We start from the raw sequence: 20,835 nt of genomic DNA, 5'->3' as shown, positions 1-20,835 counted from the left end.
AGAGCGGTTACTGTGGGTACGCACGTTACAGACAGTTCCCAGCGGGTCCTCAGAGTGCAGCACACGGAGGAGGAAGCGGAAGCCCCAGCACTCAGAAGGGACTTACCCAGGGTGGCAGAGCTGGGGAGCAGAGCAGCCTAGATGAAACCCAACTGTCGCTAGCTTCAAAGCCAACACTTCACCCTGACCTGACATGGGGGGCTGCAAGCCCTCCTGGGTCGGGGGGAGTCCTGCCACTTTCCAAAGCAGTGGGCATCTCCGGGTCTCCCCGGCAGGAGCCATCGGGGACCACCAGAGTACCGGACACGATGACCCAGGAGAGAGCAAAAGCTCCATTGAAAGCCTCAGTTTAGCAGACAATGCCTCTGTGCTCCTGGGGCCCACAGGGAGCCAGTTCCCCCAAAACCTTGCTGCATTTGCCAAGCACCCGGAGGCCTTCAGCTGGGGTGGGGGGGTGGCTGCTGGTTCATCCAACTCCCTGATCTTCCTGTGTGTGTGTGTGTGTGTGTGTGTGTGTGTGTATGTTGTTTTTTTTTTCCAGACAACCTCTAAGTGCCCGCACGTACCACGAGCTCGCAGGCTGCCAAAAACGCCCCGTGAATGCATGTTCAGGGTTCCATCAGGAGCCGCCCACAGCGACTGATGACTCATCAGATGACCAGCTGTCACCACAGCGCACTATATACGGAAGGGGAAGGCCAGAGGGGTGCCTGGGACCTAACGCAAGGAGGGGAGGCACGCACTTAGGAGGTGAGGCCCCAGCTAGTGGGGGGCAGGCAAGAACACCCAGAGACTGCACCCTCAGCTCCCCCAAGAAGTCAAATGTGCGTCAGCGATGACAGCTAGTGAAGGTCGCGGAAGAAAAATTGTTCCAAGAACTTCCCGTGCACCGCCTCCCGTTCTCCCCTCCAACTCCACACAGGGCCCCAGCGCCAATTACCAGTCCCCATGGTTCACACAGCCCAAAGCCAGGGTCCGGACCCCAGGCTTGGCCAGGCCTGGCCTGCACCCTCCAGACCCGGTGGCCAGTACCTCGTGTGGCTCTCAGGCACCTGAAACGTGGCCAGTCCACACAGACACATACCATGAGTGTATCATAAAAGGCACTGTGGATTTCAAAGACTTTGCTCCCCCCCCCAAAAAATGTAGAATATCTCATTAATAATTTTTTTTCTCGGTCACATGTCGAAATGATAGTATTTTGGATGAACTAGGTTAAATGGGATATATTGTTAAGATTAATTTCACCTGTTCCTTTTTACCTTTTTAATGTGGCTACTGGAACATTCCAAAGGACATATGCAGCTCACATTTGTGGCTAGCATTATATTTCTATTGGACAGCACTGGGTTACAGGCTAGAGGCCAGAACCTTCAGGAAATCCTGGCTATGCCCTCTCCTGACAAATAAAGCCTGCTTCCTGGTTCAAGGCTGAGAGAGGCCAAGGCTGCTCTCCAGACAATGCCAGCAGCCAGCCACCCCTCCACATACGGGTCGCAGGAGGCTCAGGTGACACGCAAAAGCCCCTGAGTGTCTGTGAACCTCAAACTGGCCTGTCATATCTTCTGAAAATTCACAGCCTTCCGGAGGAAGAATGACGAATCTATTCGGCCTGTCTTGGCCTGTCTTACCCGCCCCCACCCCAAGAATGCTCAGTGCCGAGAGCAAGCGTGTTGGCAGAAAGAGCAGAGGAAAAATAAGGCCCCTTGACAAATGAAGCCCCCCTTTCCCTCACATATGCAAACAGCAGAGTCAATCAAAGGAAAGAGGGGCAAAGAGAAACAGAGAAATGCAGATGAGACAATTCACACCAAGAGAGAGAAACTGAATACCAGAGACAGACACACGGATGTCACACACTCTGCCCACTGAGACTGGGTAGGGGAGGGCAGGGGCGGTGGGGGGGAAGGTGTGGAGGAAGAGGGGGGAATGTGAGCTTGTGGGCATGTGCCTGCACCTCGCGGGTGCTTGTTGAGCAGGAGAGAGCTCTAGAGAAAGGTTCGAGAACAAGGTTCAAGAATGAGATGGACAGAAACACAAGGAAGAGACATACAGGAGGACACGGATGTGTGCGGGGAGGGGGAAACAGCCTCCCTCGAGTGGCAAGGGCTGCCCTTTCTTTCTGTGTCACTTTAAATTATTCATGTCAGGACAATGGAAAGAATATAGCAAAATAAAAAATGCATTGGGGCCAGGCATACCCTGGATTCTCGTGTGGTGGAAACAGCCCCGGGAGGAAGAACGGCTCCGTGCCCTGTGCCCAGGAGTGGGCTGGGCTTCGAATGGCTTGTGGTGGTTGGGGGCGGGGGGGTGCTTTCCTGCCAGTGCCATACTTCCGGTGCTGAAAGAGCCAGGCCTGAACTGCGCAGGCCCAGGGGCCAGGCCAGGGGATGGTGGGAGCTGCGCGAGGAGCCGGGTTCTGCATTCAGGCAAGAATGCTCCTGGTAGAAGCCAACAGCCCACGACCCCCTGCTCCCCCCTGCCTCCTCCCAACCATCTCCAGACCTGCTGAAGCAGAGTGTCACCTCTTGCCTACCCTCTGCTGACCCCTCACTGGCAAGGGCCATGTCCCCAGGTGACCACTAGCTAATCCAATCAAAGTCGTTTTGTGCGCTACCAGGACAGGCTAAGGACAAGCGGCTGCCCCCACCCCAGGGCTCCCACCCCTGCCAGATAATGACATGTGGGCAGAGGCCTTCTGGGAGCCTGCCCCCACCCCCAGGGACATGACCAGAAGAAGGCTTCCCTAAAGGGGGCTCAGGACACATGTGTTGTCTAAGCTTGGGGTGCTTGAGCAACAAAGTTATGTCCTCACATGGCCTTTCCCCTGTGGATGAGCAGACCTGGATTCTCTTCGTGGGCCCACGTTTCCTCTTCTTATGTGGACATCTGTCAGAACTGACTAGGGGACCTCATTTGACCTTCCTTATGCCCGTTCAAGGCCCTGTCTCCAAAGACAGTCACATTCTCTGGTACTGGGATTTCTGGGGGTCACAATTCAGCCCATAAGAACAAAGAACACAGACAGACAAGGCCAAGCCTACACAAGGACCTGGTGGGATGGGGGGTGGATGAGGTTCTCAGAGCCTGACAAACCTTTCTGCCTCCCTGCTTAGGGCTGCCTCTGAGTACATTTAGAAAAACTGAGGGCCACAGTTCTTTGGGATGAGTTCTTCTCCTAAGGGCCTGAGGGCCGATAACTGCTGCCTTCCCGGGACCAGAGGGACATTGGAATCCCGTTTCCAGTTCAATACCTGGCTCCCAGCAGGGAAACTATGAGGCAAGCCAAACAGACCTTGGGGAGAGCCTCTGGGTCCCAACTCATTCAGCATCTTGTCACCAATGAAAGTGACTCCAGAATGAATTGGGATTTCATTCACAGAGGCCCTTTCAAGTTAAAAGAAAAACAAAGATACAGAAAGACTACCGAGGCAAATTGTATTTTCCAAGCTGGCCACAACATGGCCGGGGCCATGTGCCCTACTTACAATATGACGTCACTCTTCCCACCAAAAGCTGGAGTCTGGGGCCCCTTCCCTTGGATCTGGATGGCTTTGTGACAGCCGTGCAAGTGTCACGATGTGACTTCCAAGGCTTTCTTTCTCGGGATCCTTGCGCTTAGACCTGGCCTACCATGCTGTAGGGAAGCCCAGATTACACAGAGACTACTACCTCATTCAATGTTCAGGCTGATAGCCTCAACTGAGATCCCAGCTAACAGTCAGCATCAGTGGCCAGACATGTGAGTAAGGAAGGAATCCTTCCATATGACTTCAGCCCCAGGATCGTCTAACAGCAATGGTGAGAGAGAGAGAGAGAGATGTCTAGCTGAGGACAGTCAACCCCCGGAACAGCATGAGGTAATAATAAAATGAGGGCTGTTATTTTATTTAAGAAAAAAAACACTATGTTTTAAATATTTTGTTTCTTTATTTGAGAAAGAGAGAGCATGAGCTGGGGGAGGAACCAAGGGAGAGGCAGAGGCTGGCAGAGAATGGAGGAAGCAGGCTCCCCTGTGGGGCTCGATCCCAGGACCCTGGGATCATGAACTGAGCTAAACTCAGACGCTTCACCGACTGAGCCCCCCAGGGGCCCCGAGAGCTGTTATTTTTAAGTCACTATGCTTTGGAGTGATTCATCATGCAGCAATAGATAAACAGAACACAGGCCAACACACACACACACACACACACACGCACACGCGTGCGCACACACACACACACGCACGCGCAGAAAGTCCCACTTCACAGGGCCCATTCAGAGGCTCCAGGCAGCAGGGAAGGGTGCTCACTACATAGGCTCCGGGGCCCGGCTGCTGGGATTCCAATCCCTTTACCTGCACCTCTTAACTATACAACCAGGAGGAATAAATTCATCCCCTTTGTCTCGGGCACCTCGTCTCTGAACACGGAACCGTACTCGAACCCTCCCCACAGGACGGTTTTGAGGATGAAATGTGATAGCCCACACCAAATGCTCAGAACTGTGCCAGGCATGCAGTAGGCGCTCAATAACTGCTTGCCATACTATTAGTCAACCTCTCCCCTTCGGCTTCCCAACAGGTGGGCTGAGAAACATGCCTGTTTCTGGCAGATGCTCTGCTGACCGTCTTTTTCCATCACACTGAGGTCACCAACTCTGCCCCACACTTATTTGTTTTGTCAAAATGTCAGCAGCTGGGTCCCAGGCCCCTCCCCCAGCCCTTGTGGAGAGCTGCCCGCCCCCACCCCCCGTGGTCTTTGAGCTTTGTTCCCTGCCACCATCATCTTGCTCCTTTGCCTTGCAAACCATTGATTAGCAGAAGACAAAACACTGGCAGAGAGCTGACCTTAATACCTGCGTTTGTTTTTTGTTTTTGTTTTTGTTTTAAGTACCCAGGTCTGATCTAGCCCCCTCATCTGGGGGGTTTGCTGGGCTTACAAGACCCTCTGGGCTCTCCTCTTGCGAGGTGGTGGAGGGTTGACTCCCCGGAGCACCTGCTTGGTCTGACACCCTCCTCATGGAGGCAGCCCCCACAGCCTGCAGCAGAACAAGCCATGCCAGGGTGGTCCCAGCTATGGCAGGCTCTCCTCACTTCCCCAGGGCCCCGGGGGCCGGGGGGGGGCAGCAGGGCAGAGGCCAGACCTCTCCCCTTAAGACTTGAAGAAGGTAGAGGGAGAACAGGGCAAATAAAGGCAGCAGTAGTGACCCTCTGGCCTCTCCAAAGGTCCCCTCTGCCCTTTTTCTCCTCTTCATTCTGCCCCACCCTAAATCTCCTGTCCCAGGCACCCATGATTCTCTGACTGTTCAGACATCTCATTCCGGGAGAGAAGGGGACCTAACCTCACAGCCAACCACCCACAAGTCTTCTGTCCACCCCCCCGCCCCGTCTCCATTGATGGTAACCTGCTCCCAATGCAGCAACATGCCCCGCCCCACAAGGTCCTCCCTCCAAGTGGGACCTCAGTGGATCCTTGGGCATCTCCTCCCCCAGGCTCCTGGGGCTTCAGAGCATGAAGGCAGGTGTTGGATGAGTTCCTCACCTCTCTTATAAGGCAAAGTCCCTGCCCCATCCTTGGATCACCTTGAAAAATGAGCCTTAGTCTCTAATGAACCAAAGGTTCTTTAAAAAGGACACCTGGGGGGTGCCTGGGTGGCTCAGTGGGTTAAGCCTCTGCCTTCAGCTCAGGTCATGATCTCAGGGTCCTGGAATGGAGCCCCACATTGGGCTCTCTGCTCAGCGGGGAGCCTGCTTCCTCCACTCTCTGCCTGCCTCTCTGCCTACTTGTGATCTCTGTCTCTCAAATAAATAAATAAAATCTTAAAAAAAAAAAAGGACACCTGGAACTTTCTTTGCAGCCACTAGCTTTGTCAAGGGGAGCCCTATTGATACCTGGGCTTGGACAAGTCTCCATTGAAAGGGACAGTCCTCCTCATTGTTGGATATTAAGTGTCCTTGGCCCCTGTCCCCTAAATTCCAGTAGCACCCCCTAGCCACTGTGACAACTGAAATTACCCCTCCATTTCCAAATCCTCCCAAAAGGGAGTGGGAAGGGACAGTCTCTGAATAGGGAAGCGCTGTTCCTCTCTGAATAAGATTCTTTCTATTTCATGACAATCACTGAGCAACATCTCCCCGAAGGGTCCATTATGCACACTTGATTGGCCCAGTCTCCTGCGCGTACTCGATCTGGAATTGCCCCCATAGCATATGCCCCGCTTGCCCTGTTGGGCACTCACATGCACACACTGGGAGCAGGGCTCCAAAGGGATGGTGGAGGGGCTGCGTCCCTAACTCTATTCTTCGCTACTGAAGCTTAGATGTGGGCTGCTCCTGATGGGTCATTCCCAGCAGAGCGCTTACTGACAAATCATTTGCATGACTCCACACCTCCCCTTCCACTGCTGGCATTAACCTTAACAAAATAAAAACTAAAAAGCAACCATGGTCGGGAGAGTTCCACGGGTGCTCTTTGTTCTCCAGGGTCTCTTGAGTCAAAATTCCTCATTTAACCCTGAATGCTCAGCTCCTCCATCTCTACTGTGAGGTTGGGGTCCGTACCTTAAAAAGGGAGGGGAAAGAGAGAATAGGAATAGAGGAAAGAGGAATGAGGGCGCCTGGGTGGTGCAGCCGGCTGAGCGTCCGACTCTTGATTTCAGCTCAGGTTATGATCTCAGAACTGTGAGATCGAGCCCGTGCAGGGCTCTGTGCTCAGCATGGCGTCTGCTTGAAATTTTCCCTCTCCCTTTGCCCCTCCCCCCACTCTCTAAAATAAATAGAGCTTTAAAGAAAAAATGAAAGAGAAATAAAATAATCGTCCCTCTATAGTGTCTACCAGATACATTCAATTTTCAATATCACGTTGGAGTATTAGCACCTTTGCCGGACCCTCAAGCCAGCCCAGCACAAATCTCCAGCACCTGGATCGTCCAGGAGCGGAGACACCAATCCGACAAGAACATAGCTTTGACACACCCACCAACAGAGCAGCTTGTCTTTGGGTTTCGCTGAAGTAGTTCCACATACCTTGGGCTGTTTTCCTTCTTAGGACAACAGTTCCTAATGCTAATAGCTTCTTGCTAAAGTCTTGGAATCCCAATCTCACAGTGACAGCATAAGTCTAAAAGTTTAGGGGGGCTGGGGCACCTGGGTGGCTCAGTCGGTTAAGCATCAGCCTTCGGCCTGGGTCATGATCTCAGGGTCCTGGAATCGAGCCCGGCATCTGGCTCTCCATTCAGCAGGGAATCTGCTTCTCCCTCTGCCTCTGTGATTCCTCTCCCTCTGGGATTGCTTTCGCTGTCTCTAAAATAAATAAAATCCAAAAGGTTGGGGGCTTTAGTCTTGGGGGGGGGTCCACGTTTTTGGAGCTGATGAAACCCATAGCCTCTCTTCCTAGAACAAGATGTGCAAGCATACAAGTAAGGAGTGCCCACACGCACGCATCCACTCATACAGAATTTTGCACACTATCATGAAGCCTCCTAAAGCCCATCCATGGGTCATGGATTGGGAACCCAGCCCTGGATTACCTGGAACCTGATGTAAAAGCAATTCTGGTAACCCCTCAAGCTATGACTTTGTTCTAGCCAGGAAGGGGACCAAGCGTCCAGCAGCTCTTCCTGAAATGAGCCAAGAGCCTTGGAAAGACAACGGCCACCATATCGAGCCCCCGCAGCTGGCAGATACAGCTAGACATAATGAGAGAAAACTCCCGGAGCCCACTGTCACTCATGAACACACCAAATTTATGCGGACAGCTCAAGAGAGAGGACATAAAACAAAATGACCTTGAAAAACTCAAAATGCATCACCCCAAATAACAGTTTGTGCTGACAGCCGCTCCTAAGGCTGAGATCCCAGCGTGCCTTTCCCTCGCACACGGCGGGGCGCAGCTCCTGCTGCTTTTGCAGGCTTTGCTCATCGGCCTTGCCAACACTCTGTGAGGAAGGCAGGGCCAGCATGATGGCCATCTAGGATCAGGGACACTTGGGTGGCTTAGTCGGCGAAGCGTCTGCCTTCAGCTCAGGTCATGATCCTGGGGTCCTGGGATCAAGTCCCAGAGCCCCGCGTTGGGCTTCCTGCTCAGCAGGAAGTCTGCACTCTCCCACTCCCCCTGCTTGTGTTCCCTCTCTCGCTGTATTTCTCTCTGTCACATAAATAAATAAAATCTTTTTTTTTTTAATGGAAGGTTTGCAGAGCTGAAGTGGTATCTGAAAGGACAAGTCGGTTGCCGGCGGTAGAGCTAAAAGGAGAACTTGGGGGTCAGCCGATCCCCAAGTCCAACATTTATGGGAATCTGAGGGGGGCTTTGCACCATGATGGGGTAATCAACTAGCAAGAAGTGTAATCACCACAATCTGATTTGGTAACCAGATCCCTGAAGTTCTGTCTCCAGTGCTCCTGGCGGCCCAGTTGAGTCATGAAAGGAATTTGTTCTAAAGGCTCTTTTCTGGAACTGGGATTTAAACTTGGTCCTGTGCCTCCAAATATTTCCCTGTCTCTTCTCTCTTTCGAACGGGAGATACAGGGTGTTGGAGTAAGGGTGGCCGGAAGAAAGAGGAGAGAAAGGAAAAGAAGACAAACACAAACTGTAGAAGGGAGCCTCTTACTGATGCTGGTAAGAAAGTGATGGCATGGGGGCGCCCGTGTGGCTCAGTCAGTGAAGCATCTGCCTTTGGCTCAGGTCATGATCCTGGGGTCCTGGGATCGAGGCCCCCGTTGGGTTCCCTCCTTAGCAGGGAGTCGGCTTCTCCCTCTTCCCCTCCCTCTGCTCGTGCTCTCTCCCTCTCTCTCAAATAAACAAATAAAATCTTGAAAAGAAAAGAAAGAAAGAAAGAAAAAAAGAAAGAAAGAAATGGAATCTGTGAACAGAAGACGGAGTGGAGCAAGCACTGACAACAGCATGACTTGGTCCAGGTTTTATCAAGTGTTTAGCCACTACCTAATGTGAGTCACTCACTGTCTTTCCATCTTCCCTGCACCTGCCACCCATCCCTAAGTGACGACTGTGTATTTTGGGGTTTTTGTTATCGCTAAACCTCCCTCCTGGTACCAATTTCTTTATAGGCTAGGTTATCCTAGCAATCCCCAAAAATCTCACCGCCCAGTCCCCCAAATCTAGATCATTCTCTCCATGCAGTCTTTTTGTCTCGATGCCTAAGCAATTAGCACATTGTGCTTGCATCGTGCTTGCCGATGTCCTATTGGCCAAAACAAGTCACATGGCTAAACCCAAAGTCAATGCGGCTAAACATAACAGTCCCAAGGAGGGGACTACAGATCGATGTGGATAATGCAAGGTACGGTCCGCCAGGGGCCACATCTGTAATACTCCACCACGCACATGAGCAAAATCTCTTCCCACCCACAGAATGCCTGAAAGGCCATCATTTATTTTCCTTTGAGGTCTTCGGCCTAAGTCTTGCCCTCCCTCGGCTTACTCTTTTTTAAAAACCAGGCATGATATTATTATATATCCTGTAATACAGCGATTTTATTTCTTGGTAATAGACAACCAGGAGAAACAAGAGCTTACGTTCAGCAATGGCCATGCACACCAAGGCACACAGTCATCTTCTTCGTAAGAGCCCCACACTGGAAACAGGCGAGATGCCCACCAGGAGAAGAAGAGACCACTGACCATGATGCGTTCATACAGAGAGCCGCTCTGGAGCTTTGGTGAAGGAGCAAAATGATGACTCTCCCCAGCTGCACGGACGGCTAGCAAACATCATTTGCAGTGATGAGTGAAAGGATGCTGGCCATGGCCTTGATCTTGATCCAGGTGATCATGGATCTCTACTTATGTAAAAAGTCAGTGACCTATACCCTTCAGATTGGTGGACTTTCCCGCGTGTGTGTCGAAATCTTCATAGTTTCCCCGGTACAATATTAGAAGTAAGAATGGGTTTCCCAGTGCGGCTGCTGGGGACGTGGCGGCAGGCACTGGAGGGGCCTGGTGAGGGGACGGGGCTGGGAACTCCATCTCTGAAGCCAGCAGGGAGGAGCACTTGCTGATCGCTGAGGGGGGTCCCGTGGGGGTCCTGGAAGGGTCCCGTGGGGCAGCGCCCGGTCGTGGTGGCAGTGGTGGTCTTGTGGGCTCCTCCATGGGGAGGGAGTGCTTTGGCAAGCCTTTGTTCCGGGAGCTGACCAAGGAAACGAGCTGGTAATGAACAGCAGAAATAACAATAATTAATAATGGGCAGAATAAAAATGGATTTTAAATCCTGCAGCTAATTTGCCAGGAGACTTATTTCTGCGGCTGGCAGCCGCTCTCCCGCGTTCCCCTCCTCAGGCAGCTAAGGAAACCAAGAAGTGGCAGGGCCCAGCGAGGCATCTAGCGGTGGTGAGGAGGGGGGGTGGGGGAGAAGGGTAGTGAGGTACAATAACCCAGGGAGTGGGAGTGGACACGGATTTGGTTACTGGGCTCAGTCAGAGCTCCTGCACCCCACCAGGAAGGGTAGGAGACCCCAAACTTCAAGGATGCCTCTCAGAGGCTGTGCAAACTCCACCGTCCCCAACAAGGCTGCCAAGCCCAGGGAGCCACCCCCAGGGTGGCCCCTTGAACCCTTAGACCCCTGTGCCCTTGGCACATATCCCCCCGCACCAATTCCGTCCCCTTCCCAGAAGCCCAGGTTGCGTGGGGGAGAGTACCAAAACCACACAATGGAAGGAAAAGCCTTGTCAGAGGAGGAAGATTCTAACTGGAGGCCTAAATGCTCCAGAAAGATGATCTTTCCGGTTCTGCTTGCACAGAAAACAACTAACAATAGGTTCCCCCTCTAAACCCTCACCTCCTTTTTCCTCCCCCACCTCCCCACCCTGTCCCAGGCAGGCCAACCTGTATAGCTTTTGTCGCTCCATTAAACAATGAGTGCTCAAAGATCCTTCGAGCTTCCTCCAGGAGTGGGGCAAAAGACAGCATGGGCCTCCTCCACTGGCTCTCAGTGCAAGATCTCTGGGGGGCGGGGATCAGGGCTTATATGTGAAGATCAAGTGTATTAAGACCTGCTCACAAAAAAATTTTTAAAATTTTAAAAATTAAAAATTTTTAAAAACCCGCTCACACCAATGCCTTTCAGTGACCTCGGACATGACCAGTGGGAATAACAACCCCTTTCCTATTAAACCCCTCCCTGTGCGCTCCAGTTCCCCTCCAGCTATCCTGGGCTTCTCAAGAGCCCCGGGCTTGCCAATACCGCCAACCCTCGCCAACCCTGTACCCTACTTTTTTCCTCGACGTACTCATCAGGTGTGCGGGCAAAGCCAAAACTTCCGGGTACGTCTCTGTCTTCCACCCTGAGTCTGTTGGAGGCACAAGGCCTTGACCCCGGGGCTGGTGAGCAAGCACTGGGGGAGCTCCTGAGTTCCCCCAACGCGACTTGAGTGGCTGCCTGCATCGACAAATGGGTTTCTCTACCTTTTCAACTTCCACAGTGGATTCTTCTTGCTAAAGGCTGAGTTGCAAGTTTTAGAAAATGAGGCCATTGTGGGGCTATTTCGGAGGCAACGAAAGGCTGCCGGTGCCTGCGCCAGCCCCGTCCACCTCCCACAAGGACTGGGCACCATTCTTTCCACTTTGGGGAAAATTCCATCTCCTATTTCAAAAACAGCTGAATCTGGCTTCATCTTCAGCCCAAGGATAGCCGTGGGGAGAGGCTGAGGGTTTCTTTCTAGAAGACAGTGCAGAACAAGCGACCAGAAGGCAGGTAAGGACGAAGAGGGCTCAGCAGCATCTTGGAGGGCATTCTGGCGAAGCCCCAGCTCTTAGGGAATCAGCTATGGGATGGAGGGGGGTAGGGGAGAGCTCCCGGGATGGCATCACAGCTGGGAGCACAGCCAGGCTCCAAGAGTGGGGGCCGGCACACCCCCCACCCCACCAGAATGGGGAGAGGAGAGCTGGGGGTCCTGCTAGTTTGGAGACCAGTTGTCTCAGCTTGCTGGGGCCGGCCGGAACAAAGAACCACACACCCAGGGGCTTGAACAACAAGAGCTTTATGGCCGCACACTTCTGGAGGTTGGAAGTCTCCAGGCTTGGCTTCTCCTGAGGCCTCGCCGTGTGGCTTGCAGCTGGCTGCCTACCCACGGTGGTCCCGCGTGGTCTTCCATCTGGGTGGGTCCGTGTCCTCGCCTCCCCTCCTAGAGGGACGCCCTTTGGCTTGGATAAGGACCCACTGTGTGACCTCATTTTAACTTCATTACCTATTTAAAGACCCTGCTTACAATCCAGTCACATTCTGAGGTCCTGGAGGTGTCGGGGCTTCAACATAGGAATTTGGGGGAAGACAAAACGCACCCACAGCCCCAGCACGGGGCCTCTCTTTCACCTCTGCAAAATCATGACCGGTTCAAATGCCAGGGAACGTAGTTCCCAGACTACGAGAAGGTGCCAGGCTGCGGACCATTTGTAAGAGGGTCCTTGTCAGCCCTTTCTTCCAGGCTCCTTCCAGGGCAAATTCTCCTCAGTTTCCCAGTCCTGCCTCTTCCAAGAAGCCCTTCCTGACGACTGAGCTCACATGACAACTTTCTATTGCTGAACTCTGCTGCACTATAGGAACAATTGCTGGGTCCAGCTATCTGTACCATGAGCATAAATCCGACTTCTGAGGTCTTTGAGGATAGGCAACACACACACACACACACACACACACACACACACACACACAGCCAGTATCCATTTCCTTCTTTTCCCAGCCATGTGACCATGTGACTTGGGGATTTGGGGTTGGGTGCCCCCCTCCCCCAGCTCCAGGTATCAGCCCGATTGGCTTAATCAGACAACACACCAGTGTTGTCAAAACAAACATCAGGACTTTTGCCGGGATGGCTGGGACAGTCTTTCTTCTGGGCTGGGTTTGGTGGGGGGAGAATGGAAGATTTAGAGTATAACACTTGCAACTAAGGCAGGGTGGGTGGACAGGGCACTGGAATTCCCAGAGATGGGGTGTGAGGGCAGGGAAAAACTGCTTCGTGCAGCCACTAAAGCCCATTCAGAGCAAATAACTGGTGCTGGTGTGATTTTTAGGTCCTAGATCAAGCTCTACCTGAAGTAGGTTCTCCCTGGACCATTCAGTAACATAAACCAACAGATTCCTCCTTTTGCTAACACCGATTTGGGTTGGTTTACAATGGAAAGATCACTAACTCATACAATTTCCTTGAGATCCTCCAAATAGCCTAGTCCCAGGAAAAAAGGACACTCAGTAAATACTACAGAAAGTCACAATCTGTGATAGCTTGCTTTGTAGATGAGGAAACTAGGACCAGGGGTAAAGGGACTTGCCAAGTCTCGTGGCCAATTAGTAGCAGAGCCTGGATGAAAGCCCAGGTCTGCTGTCTAGTGCCGTCCCCACTGCACCAGAAGGACCATTGTTCTTCCCTCCCTGCCCCCCAAACTTGTCCTTGGGGGAAGAGGGGGCAGCGAAAGCCAGTGAGAAGCCACAGAGCCCTCAGCCCCCTAAACAGGAAGACTCGGTTGCAAGCCAGGAGGCCAGAGGGGTGGTAAGGCAGGAAATCGAGCGGCTCTGTGTCAACCACAGGCACCAAGTTACTTGGGGATTGTGAGCAAGAAGCTAGTGCAGAGATGGGGAGCAACTGTCAACCCAGGCCGTAGGCATGTCATTGTCCCCGGGATCTCAGAGGGCCCTAGCACATGTTCCCAAGAGCCCTCTGCCCTCGGGAAGGCTGTCCCTAGGTTGAATGGGGGGCAGAAATGTGTAATCCATGGAACAGATGAGTCAGGTGTTGGTCATAGACGAACGCTGACGGCCACCTGCATAGCAGTCAGATGCCTCGCATTTTCCAGACCAGTTGGCATTTCAGTCCTCTACGCTACTGTCCCCAGAAGGGGCAAATGAACTTTAAGCTCCAGAAGTCATCGTGGGCCATCAAGTGACTTTGGGAACAGTTGCTGAATCAGTAATCCACTGCTGTGGAACAAATCACCCCGAAATGTAGTGGCTAAAAGCAATGGCATTTGAAGATTTGTTTTCCTGTGGTCCTTCGGGTTTGCCTGGGCTCAGCTCAGCGGTTCTTGTTCCTTTGTGCACTGTCGGACAGTCGCTGGGGCTGGAATCATCTGAAGGCTTCCTTACTTGCAGGTCTGGTGCCCGGGCTGGGAAGACTCTAGCATCTGAGGGGGATGGGGGTACGGAACACCGGGGATACCCCCCGAGTATCACTTTCCAATATAGCAGCTTCGGGGCAGCCAACCTTCTTCCACGGCAGCTCAAAGCTCCCAACACCTGTGGAGAGCAAGAGAGAGAGAAAGAACCAGACAGAAGCCATGTGGAACCGAGACTCAGAAGTCACAGTCACCTCTGCCTCATTCAATTCGCTGGAAGAGTCTGGCCCATGTTCAAGGAGAGGGGATTTGAGACTCCACCTGGTTGGAAGAGCCATCGAAGAATGTTCGAATGTGATTTTAAACCACCACAGCAGTCGTATTTGGCAGACCATCAAAGTCAAGGAGCCCAGATCTCCGACCCTGAGCAAGGCCAGAGCAGCCCAGGACCACCCAGATCTGGATTTTCTAAACATGAGAGAGAAATCGGATTCTATTATGGACATGCCGCTGTCATTCAGGGTTTTATCATTACCCTCAGCCCAACTTAATCCTAATTGACATGGAGACCTGGAACTGCCATGTCCTGTTCCTGGCACAGAGCAAGTTCTCAAACCAAGACTGGCTAAGTAAGAGTGACTGGGCTGAGCTGGGGACGGGTGGGGGGGGGAGGTAAGGGGGTGTGAGTTAGGGATAACTGGACTTCAGATCTTGAATGTTCTACTCCATTGTCCCATAAGTTCATGTATAGTGTGTTAGGCTGCATCCCAATGTTTATTTGTTAAAATGAGGAAACATGCAAAGGCAACAAGGAAATACCTCTCAGACGTGGTGAAGGTGCCCAGCGTGGCTCTAAGCCACATCCTGAAAAAGTCTTTTATCTTAGGATCCTTCTCTTTTCCTCTCCTCATCCTCCTTCACCCCCCTTACCACTTCTCTCTCCTTCCACAACCATCTAGCACATATTCTTAGCAACCCCTAAGGAAACCAGGAATTTTCTGATACCCTGGACAGAGTAAAGTGAAAATCAATCCATCCCTACTCCTTGACAGGCCTGGCAGATATGGCGCCTGTGGTCCATCCACCCTTCTTCCCCCTTCCCGCTTCAACCCCTGCTCCTGTCACCTCACCGCATTCTTGTTCCCTCCCTGACTTCGCATATGCTGTTCCTTCTGCAGGGATACCCATCTCCCCTTCCTGTTCTGGTCAACTCCTACTGGTCACTCACCACCCAATTCAGATGCCACTTCCTCTAGGAAATGCCCCGATCCAAGCCTATACAGCAAACCCAGTGGGGAAGGTGCCTTTCCCATGTGCTTCCGGAAACGCAAACCTGCCTGGGTTGAAACACTCATCGCACTGAACTAAAACAGTCTGCCTTGGTCTCTCCTGAGAGATGCAGAGTTGCAGGAATGGCATGCTATCAATCATTGCCAAACCACTGAGAGCAGGCCTTCCAGAACACCTGTGACAGTGGCTCCAATGGCTTAGTCCCCCCTGGATTACAGCAAAGACTAAACCAGAAGAGAGTGTCTCCTGTATTGCAATACCTGGGGTGAGTCTCCTCCTAGCATCTCTCGGATCAAGACAGGTGGGCAGTCCCTATATTGTGTTGTTCCTTGGGCTGGCTCCCTGGATTTTGTGTTTTTGACATATTTGACAAGGGCCTTTGCCACTCTTTCCCCGCACACTCTTGTTATGATAGACTATAGTTTTCAAATACAGTCACAGCAATATTAGCAGTCCCATAGGCTCTTCCAGAATCTTGCCACTCCCATCAAGAAGTGGTGTCTTTTTCCTCTGCCCTTGAACCTGGCTGGGTTAGTCACTGTTCTGACCAACAGAATATGGTGGAAGGGACGTGAGGCTCTCGCACGAGTTGTGTAGACGCTCTCTGCAAACTGCCGCAGCCACGGCTGGAAGTGGGGACGGGGGCGGGGGGGTGAGGGGGTGCCACACAGGTGACGGAGCCAGGACGCAAGAGGCAGCAAATTTTCCAGTGAGTTCTTTGACTCATCTGTCTCTGTCTCCTCGCATGCACAACAGAGATCATAATGGGCAGTCGTGAGGGATTCATGCAATAACACAAGCAAAGCTCAGGCCACGTTAGAAGTGCGCAGCGAATGCTGGTCTACTAGGAGTGAAAACCTTGCCAAAGTCCCAAGGAGATGCTCATGGATCTAGAGAGCCATGATGTCCAAATGCAAGTACCAGGTGCTGGAAGAACAGCACGGCGTTCTGGAATTCTGAAAACTTGGCTTTTTTAGATGTCTGCGACTTGCAACGTTGATTCTGTGTCACCAAGATGTAGAATGGAGAAGAATGAGGGTCGTTTTCCTGCCACGTGGAAAGGGAATAAAGGTTCCCCCAGTTTGAGAGGTTGACTGACCAGGAGAAAGGTATTCATGCCAACTGAAACCCCTGTTCAGGCCAGAGGCTCTTATGGTACAAGGAAGGCAGAGGCACAAAACTGTAGAGAGGTTTACAGGATGGAGAAGAGGGGGCCCAGGGGGCCTTGCTCTGTAGCAGGGGACATTGGCATGCCCTAGAAGGACACCTGCATTTAGCATGGAGCTGCAGAAGTAAAGTGGGCGTGGTTAAGTAAGGGGCCTTGGCCGCAGTCCCAAGAGCAACCGAGATCCTGCACAACCCAGCACAACGGAGAGAGCGGCCAGGAGCACCCAAGCCTCCATGACATCCAGAAGCACTGACAGAAGAGCCCTACCAGGGGCATGCACAGCCTCCAGGACCAAGGTCATGGCCATCTGGAACATCGGGATTAATGTTCTAGCCCAGAAGCGACAAGCACAATTCATCCAAGGCCAGCAAGCCCCGTGGGTGGGGCCAGGACACAGGGCAAGATGCAGAACCGTGTCCCTTGCTCACTGCCACAACAGCATAGGGCTCCGTCTTGCCCACCTCTGCAACCCAGGGCCTCAGCTCACACCGGGGCAGAAGGGGGTAGAGAAAATTCTGGAGAGATGGTATCGGCTTCCAAGTGACCATGATTTCAGCATGCAGTGACTGTTACCTTGACATGGCAAGTTCAAGTTGTCTACCATCAGCACAAACAGGGGCTCCAGAGCCCAGTTAAGACTCCAGTCCGGGAGAAATAAAGAAAAGCTACATCTTAGCACACCTGAGTGTCAGGAGTTTAGGACTTCAAGCTGCTTCGCAAGACTTTACTCCAGCCTTGGGAATAACAAGAGGGCGCAAAGCCGGAGAACAGCGTACACATAAATGCTCCCACTAACAAGCTAGACGTTCTCACCAGGGTCCGTGTCCCCACGGGAGGCAGCAGCCAAAGAGGAGGGGCTGGATGTCAGGAGGGTGTCCAAAAGAAGACAAGACGTGTGAGTCTCCTTTTTGGATCCTGCTGCCTCTCGCAGCAACTCTTAATTACCAGCAATCAGCTCTTAATTACCTACAACAAGAGAGACGAGGGAAAACACAGATAAATGAAATCCATAGATAATCCCCAAACCCCAATTTGGTCGATAACATCATCCAGCTTCCCCAAGTACCTCTTGCCAGGACTCCTGACCATCCGTGTTGCTGAATACAAAGATTCCCGATTCCCAGTCTTTTCATTGTCTCTGCCCTTGCCACCCCCGTTGACGCAGGCGGAGACACCAGTGGGCCCCAAATAATGCCCAATGGGATACTCTTTTCTCATCCCTGGGAGATGGCTGCCAGGCTCTAAACCTCCTGGCACTGGACCATTCACTATTTGTCCAACAAACAGGAGCATTGGCTGCTAATTCAAGCCACCCTGGAGGACGGAAAGAGAGGACAAGAGTTTCCAAGGGTGAAGGCCCACAGGACCACCATGTGTCTGCAAATCCAAGGGCCTCTCTGTCCACACCTGAGGCAGGATGGACACCCAGCATGGGGAACTTCTAGAAGGAAGACAGTTTAGATCCTGCAGAGCCAGCAGAAATGGAGGAAAAATGAAGCATTAACGCGGGTGGCGGTGGGCTGGAGGGGGGTTCCCCGGCTTCCTGACTTTTTCACAATCAAGGATTCTCTTTTGTTTCTTAAGATTTCTTTATTTATTTGAGAGAGAGAGAGAGAGCACACACAAGCAGGAGGGGCAGAGGGAGAAAGAATTCCAAGCAGATTCCGCATTGAGCATGGAGCCCAACATAGGGTTCAATCCCACAACCCTGAGATCATGACCTGAGCCAAAACTAAGAGTCGGGTGCCTAATCGACTGAGCCACCCAGGTGCCCCCACAATCAAGGATTCTTAAGTGTTCTTTCATCTTGAATAGGTAGGTAGGACGTACACCTCAGGTCCTAGGCCTGGGCAGTAGAGCCTGGGAAAGCTGCCTGTTCTGCTACAAAAGAATGTCTTGCAGTCATTGTTTTGGGGAAACCATCCAATTGTGACCCAGGGGCCCAAAAATGTTGCCCAGTATTCATTAAAAAAGAAAAAGGGTAGAGCACGGGGAGACGCAGAGAATTAACAACCATCCCCTCTCCTCTCCTGTCTCTCTCCCTGCTCCCCAAGGTCAAGGCAGCTGTACTTTGTGGGGGTGGGGGGCGGTCCTTTCTAGTCCTGAGGAGTGGTGAAAGTTGAACCCAAACCTGAACATGGCTCTCTCCTTTCTGACTTGTCTTTTTTCCTCCAGTCCAGTTAGCACGGTGGACAAGCCAATCCTCATTCCCGCAGGCCTCGTTAATGAACCTGCAGTAGCAATGTGCCTTGTTATTGCTGGAAACCTGGAAGCAGCACGCTCCCCACCAACATATGGATACCACACATAAAGGTCCCTCTCCCCTCCCCTCTCCCTCCCCTCTCCCCTCTCCCTCCCCTCTCCCCTCTCCCTCCCCTCTCCGCCTCTCCCAGGGCTGTCTGCACTGCTAGTGCCTGCAGTGATGCCCAGCCCGGATGTCCTGCTGGGTGGACTGTCCAGAACTCACCACGTCCCCCTCCATCTCCCGCCCAGCCAGGCTTTCTTCACAGCCTACTCACCCCCCAAGGGGATGGCACACGGAGTCCCAGGGTGGAGGCTGCTAAGGATGAAATGTTAGCACCCACCTGGCCCACACACCTGTTCCCATGCCTGCAATTGGTGCCTCAAAGGGGGACCACCAGGGGTGGGGTGTAGTTTGAAGAAGACATTAAGGAACCTGAGAGTTGTTCAGGTCACCGTGTGGGGGGCGGGGGGCTGCCTTGGCCTCAGCCCCCACCCCCACCTCTGCCCTGACCAGTGTTGGCCCCTTGGGCACTGTCATTGAACACTAATGTGACCAACACTAACTCAATTCCGTCACAGGGAGACAGGAATGATCTTTCTCGGGTCCTCTGCTTCTGCTGCGTCTGTCTGCTCTGATGGGGACGGTTGGTTCTGCCTCATGAGGTCAGATTTTCAGGCTTTTGGACCTTTTCTTACTCGCTTGATGACAACTTGAGTAAGGGAGAGGCCAGGAGAGCGAGTTGGAGGAAAACATGGGCTCCAGTACAAAGCAGTTTCCTACAGTCTGGAGGCAACACGTTTCCAGGGATGTCCTGACGCATCTCTCCTGCCACCTGGTCACCTAGCATGCCCGAAGGCCACAGAGCCCATCAGGGAGTGATGCCCGTGGCCCTCCTGGTCCAGCTGATGGGAAAAATCAAATGATGCAGGGAAGTTTTTAGAAGGGAAAAGAAGAAAGAGAGCAAGAAAGACAGCGTTCGATTTCACCCCGCTGTGGCGGCTGACATCACTGTCTGCCAAGCAGAAATTGCCTGCCTTTCTCCAAGCCAGCATTCTGGAGCTGTTTTCTGATTATTTCAATCAGCCTAATAACGTGTATGTTTGAGACAGCTGCCTTGGCGGTGTGGAGCCTTTGGGCTTTCTGCTGGCCCCTGCAGAAACATAACTGGTGCTCCCCAAAGTTCACACGTACCAGGGAAAAGGGGTTTGCATGGATTTCCCGACCCCAAAATATAACCACCCCAGAATCTGGTTCTATGTCCAGCTGTAATTTCAGAGCGACGGGTTAGAGCAGAGGCACCACAGCTGGGTCTAGCTAGGGCACCAGGATCCACGGCCAGGGTCCTTGTTGACAATAGCAACTGGCTTTCCTGGGTTCTGGTCATTCCTGTCGGTGGTCCACAGGCCTCAGGAACCCCACGGGGGTGAGCCAGGTATGGGGCATCCCCTCGCAGCTTGTTCCTTCCTGCCAGGCCCATGCAGAGGGGTTGATCGTGAGGCCGTGAACGTCTGCAAGAACAGAGAGGGGACAGAGTTCGTTCAACACTATCCATCGTGTGCAACGGAACCCAGGGAAATGGGCACAATTCACTGGGCCATGTTTAACTCAAGGCAGGTCTAGAGGTATCCGAGGTTACAATAAAGCTCCTATCGGGCTAGGAAAAACATTCCAAATGGCATCGGAGAAAGTTAACCAATGTATTGTATAGAACTATATTTATTAGAATAATAACTCTCAAATACTGAGCGCCTGCTAGGACCGGGAGCCCTGCCAGGTGCTTTTGCATACATTACCTCGGCTAATCCTCACAACAAGTAATGCACACATTACAATCACCAGTTTCATTTCAGAGAACTGGAAAACCCTTCGGTGAGTTGAATTTTTTTCTGCAAATTGCAAAAGCTCCGCTTTCTGGGCATGTGTGTTTCTAAAACACATCTCACATGGATGAGATGGAAGGCTGCCTTCTGGCTGCAGGTGCACGTGAGCTGGGGCAAAGAGCTGTCCCCCAGGACACTGTCTTTTTTTCAGTTTTTTTGTTTTTGTTTTTTGTTTTTTGTTTGTTTTTTGTTTTTTGTTTTGTTTTGGTT

The sequence above is a fragment of the Neovison vison genome, chromosome X (assembly GCF_020171115.1).
Source record: "Neovison vison isolate M4711 chromosome X, ASM_NN_V1, whole genome shotgun sequence".
Lineage (NCBI taxonomy): Eukaryota > Metazoa > Chordata > Mammalia > Carnivora > Mustelidae > Neogale > Neogale vison.
The sequence above is the reverse complement of the archived record's forward strand: the minus strand, read 5'-3'. Positions refer to the sequence as shown.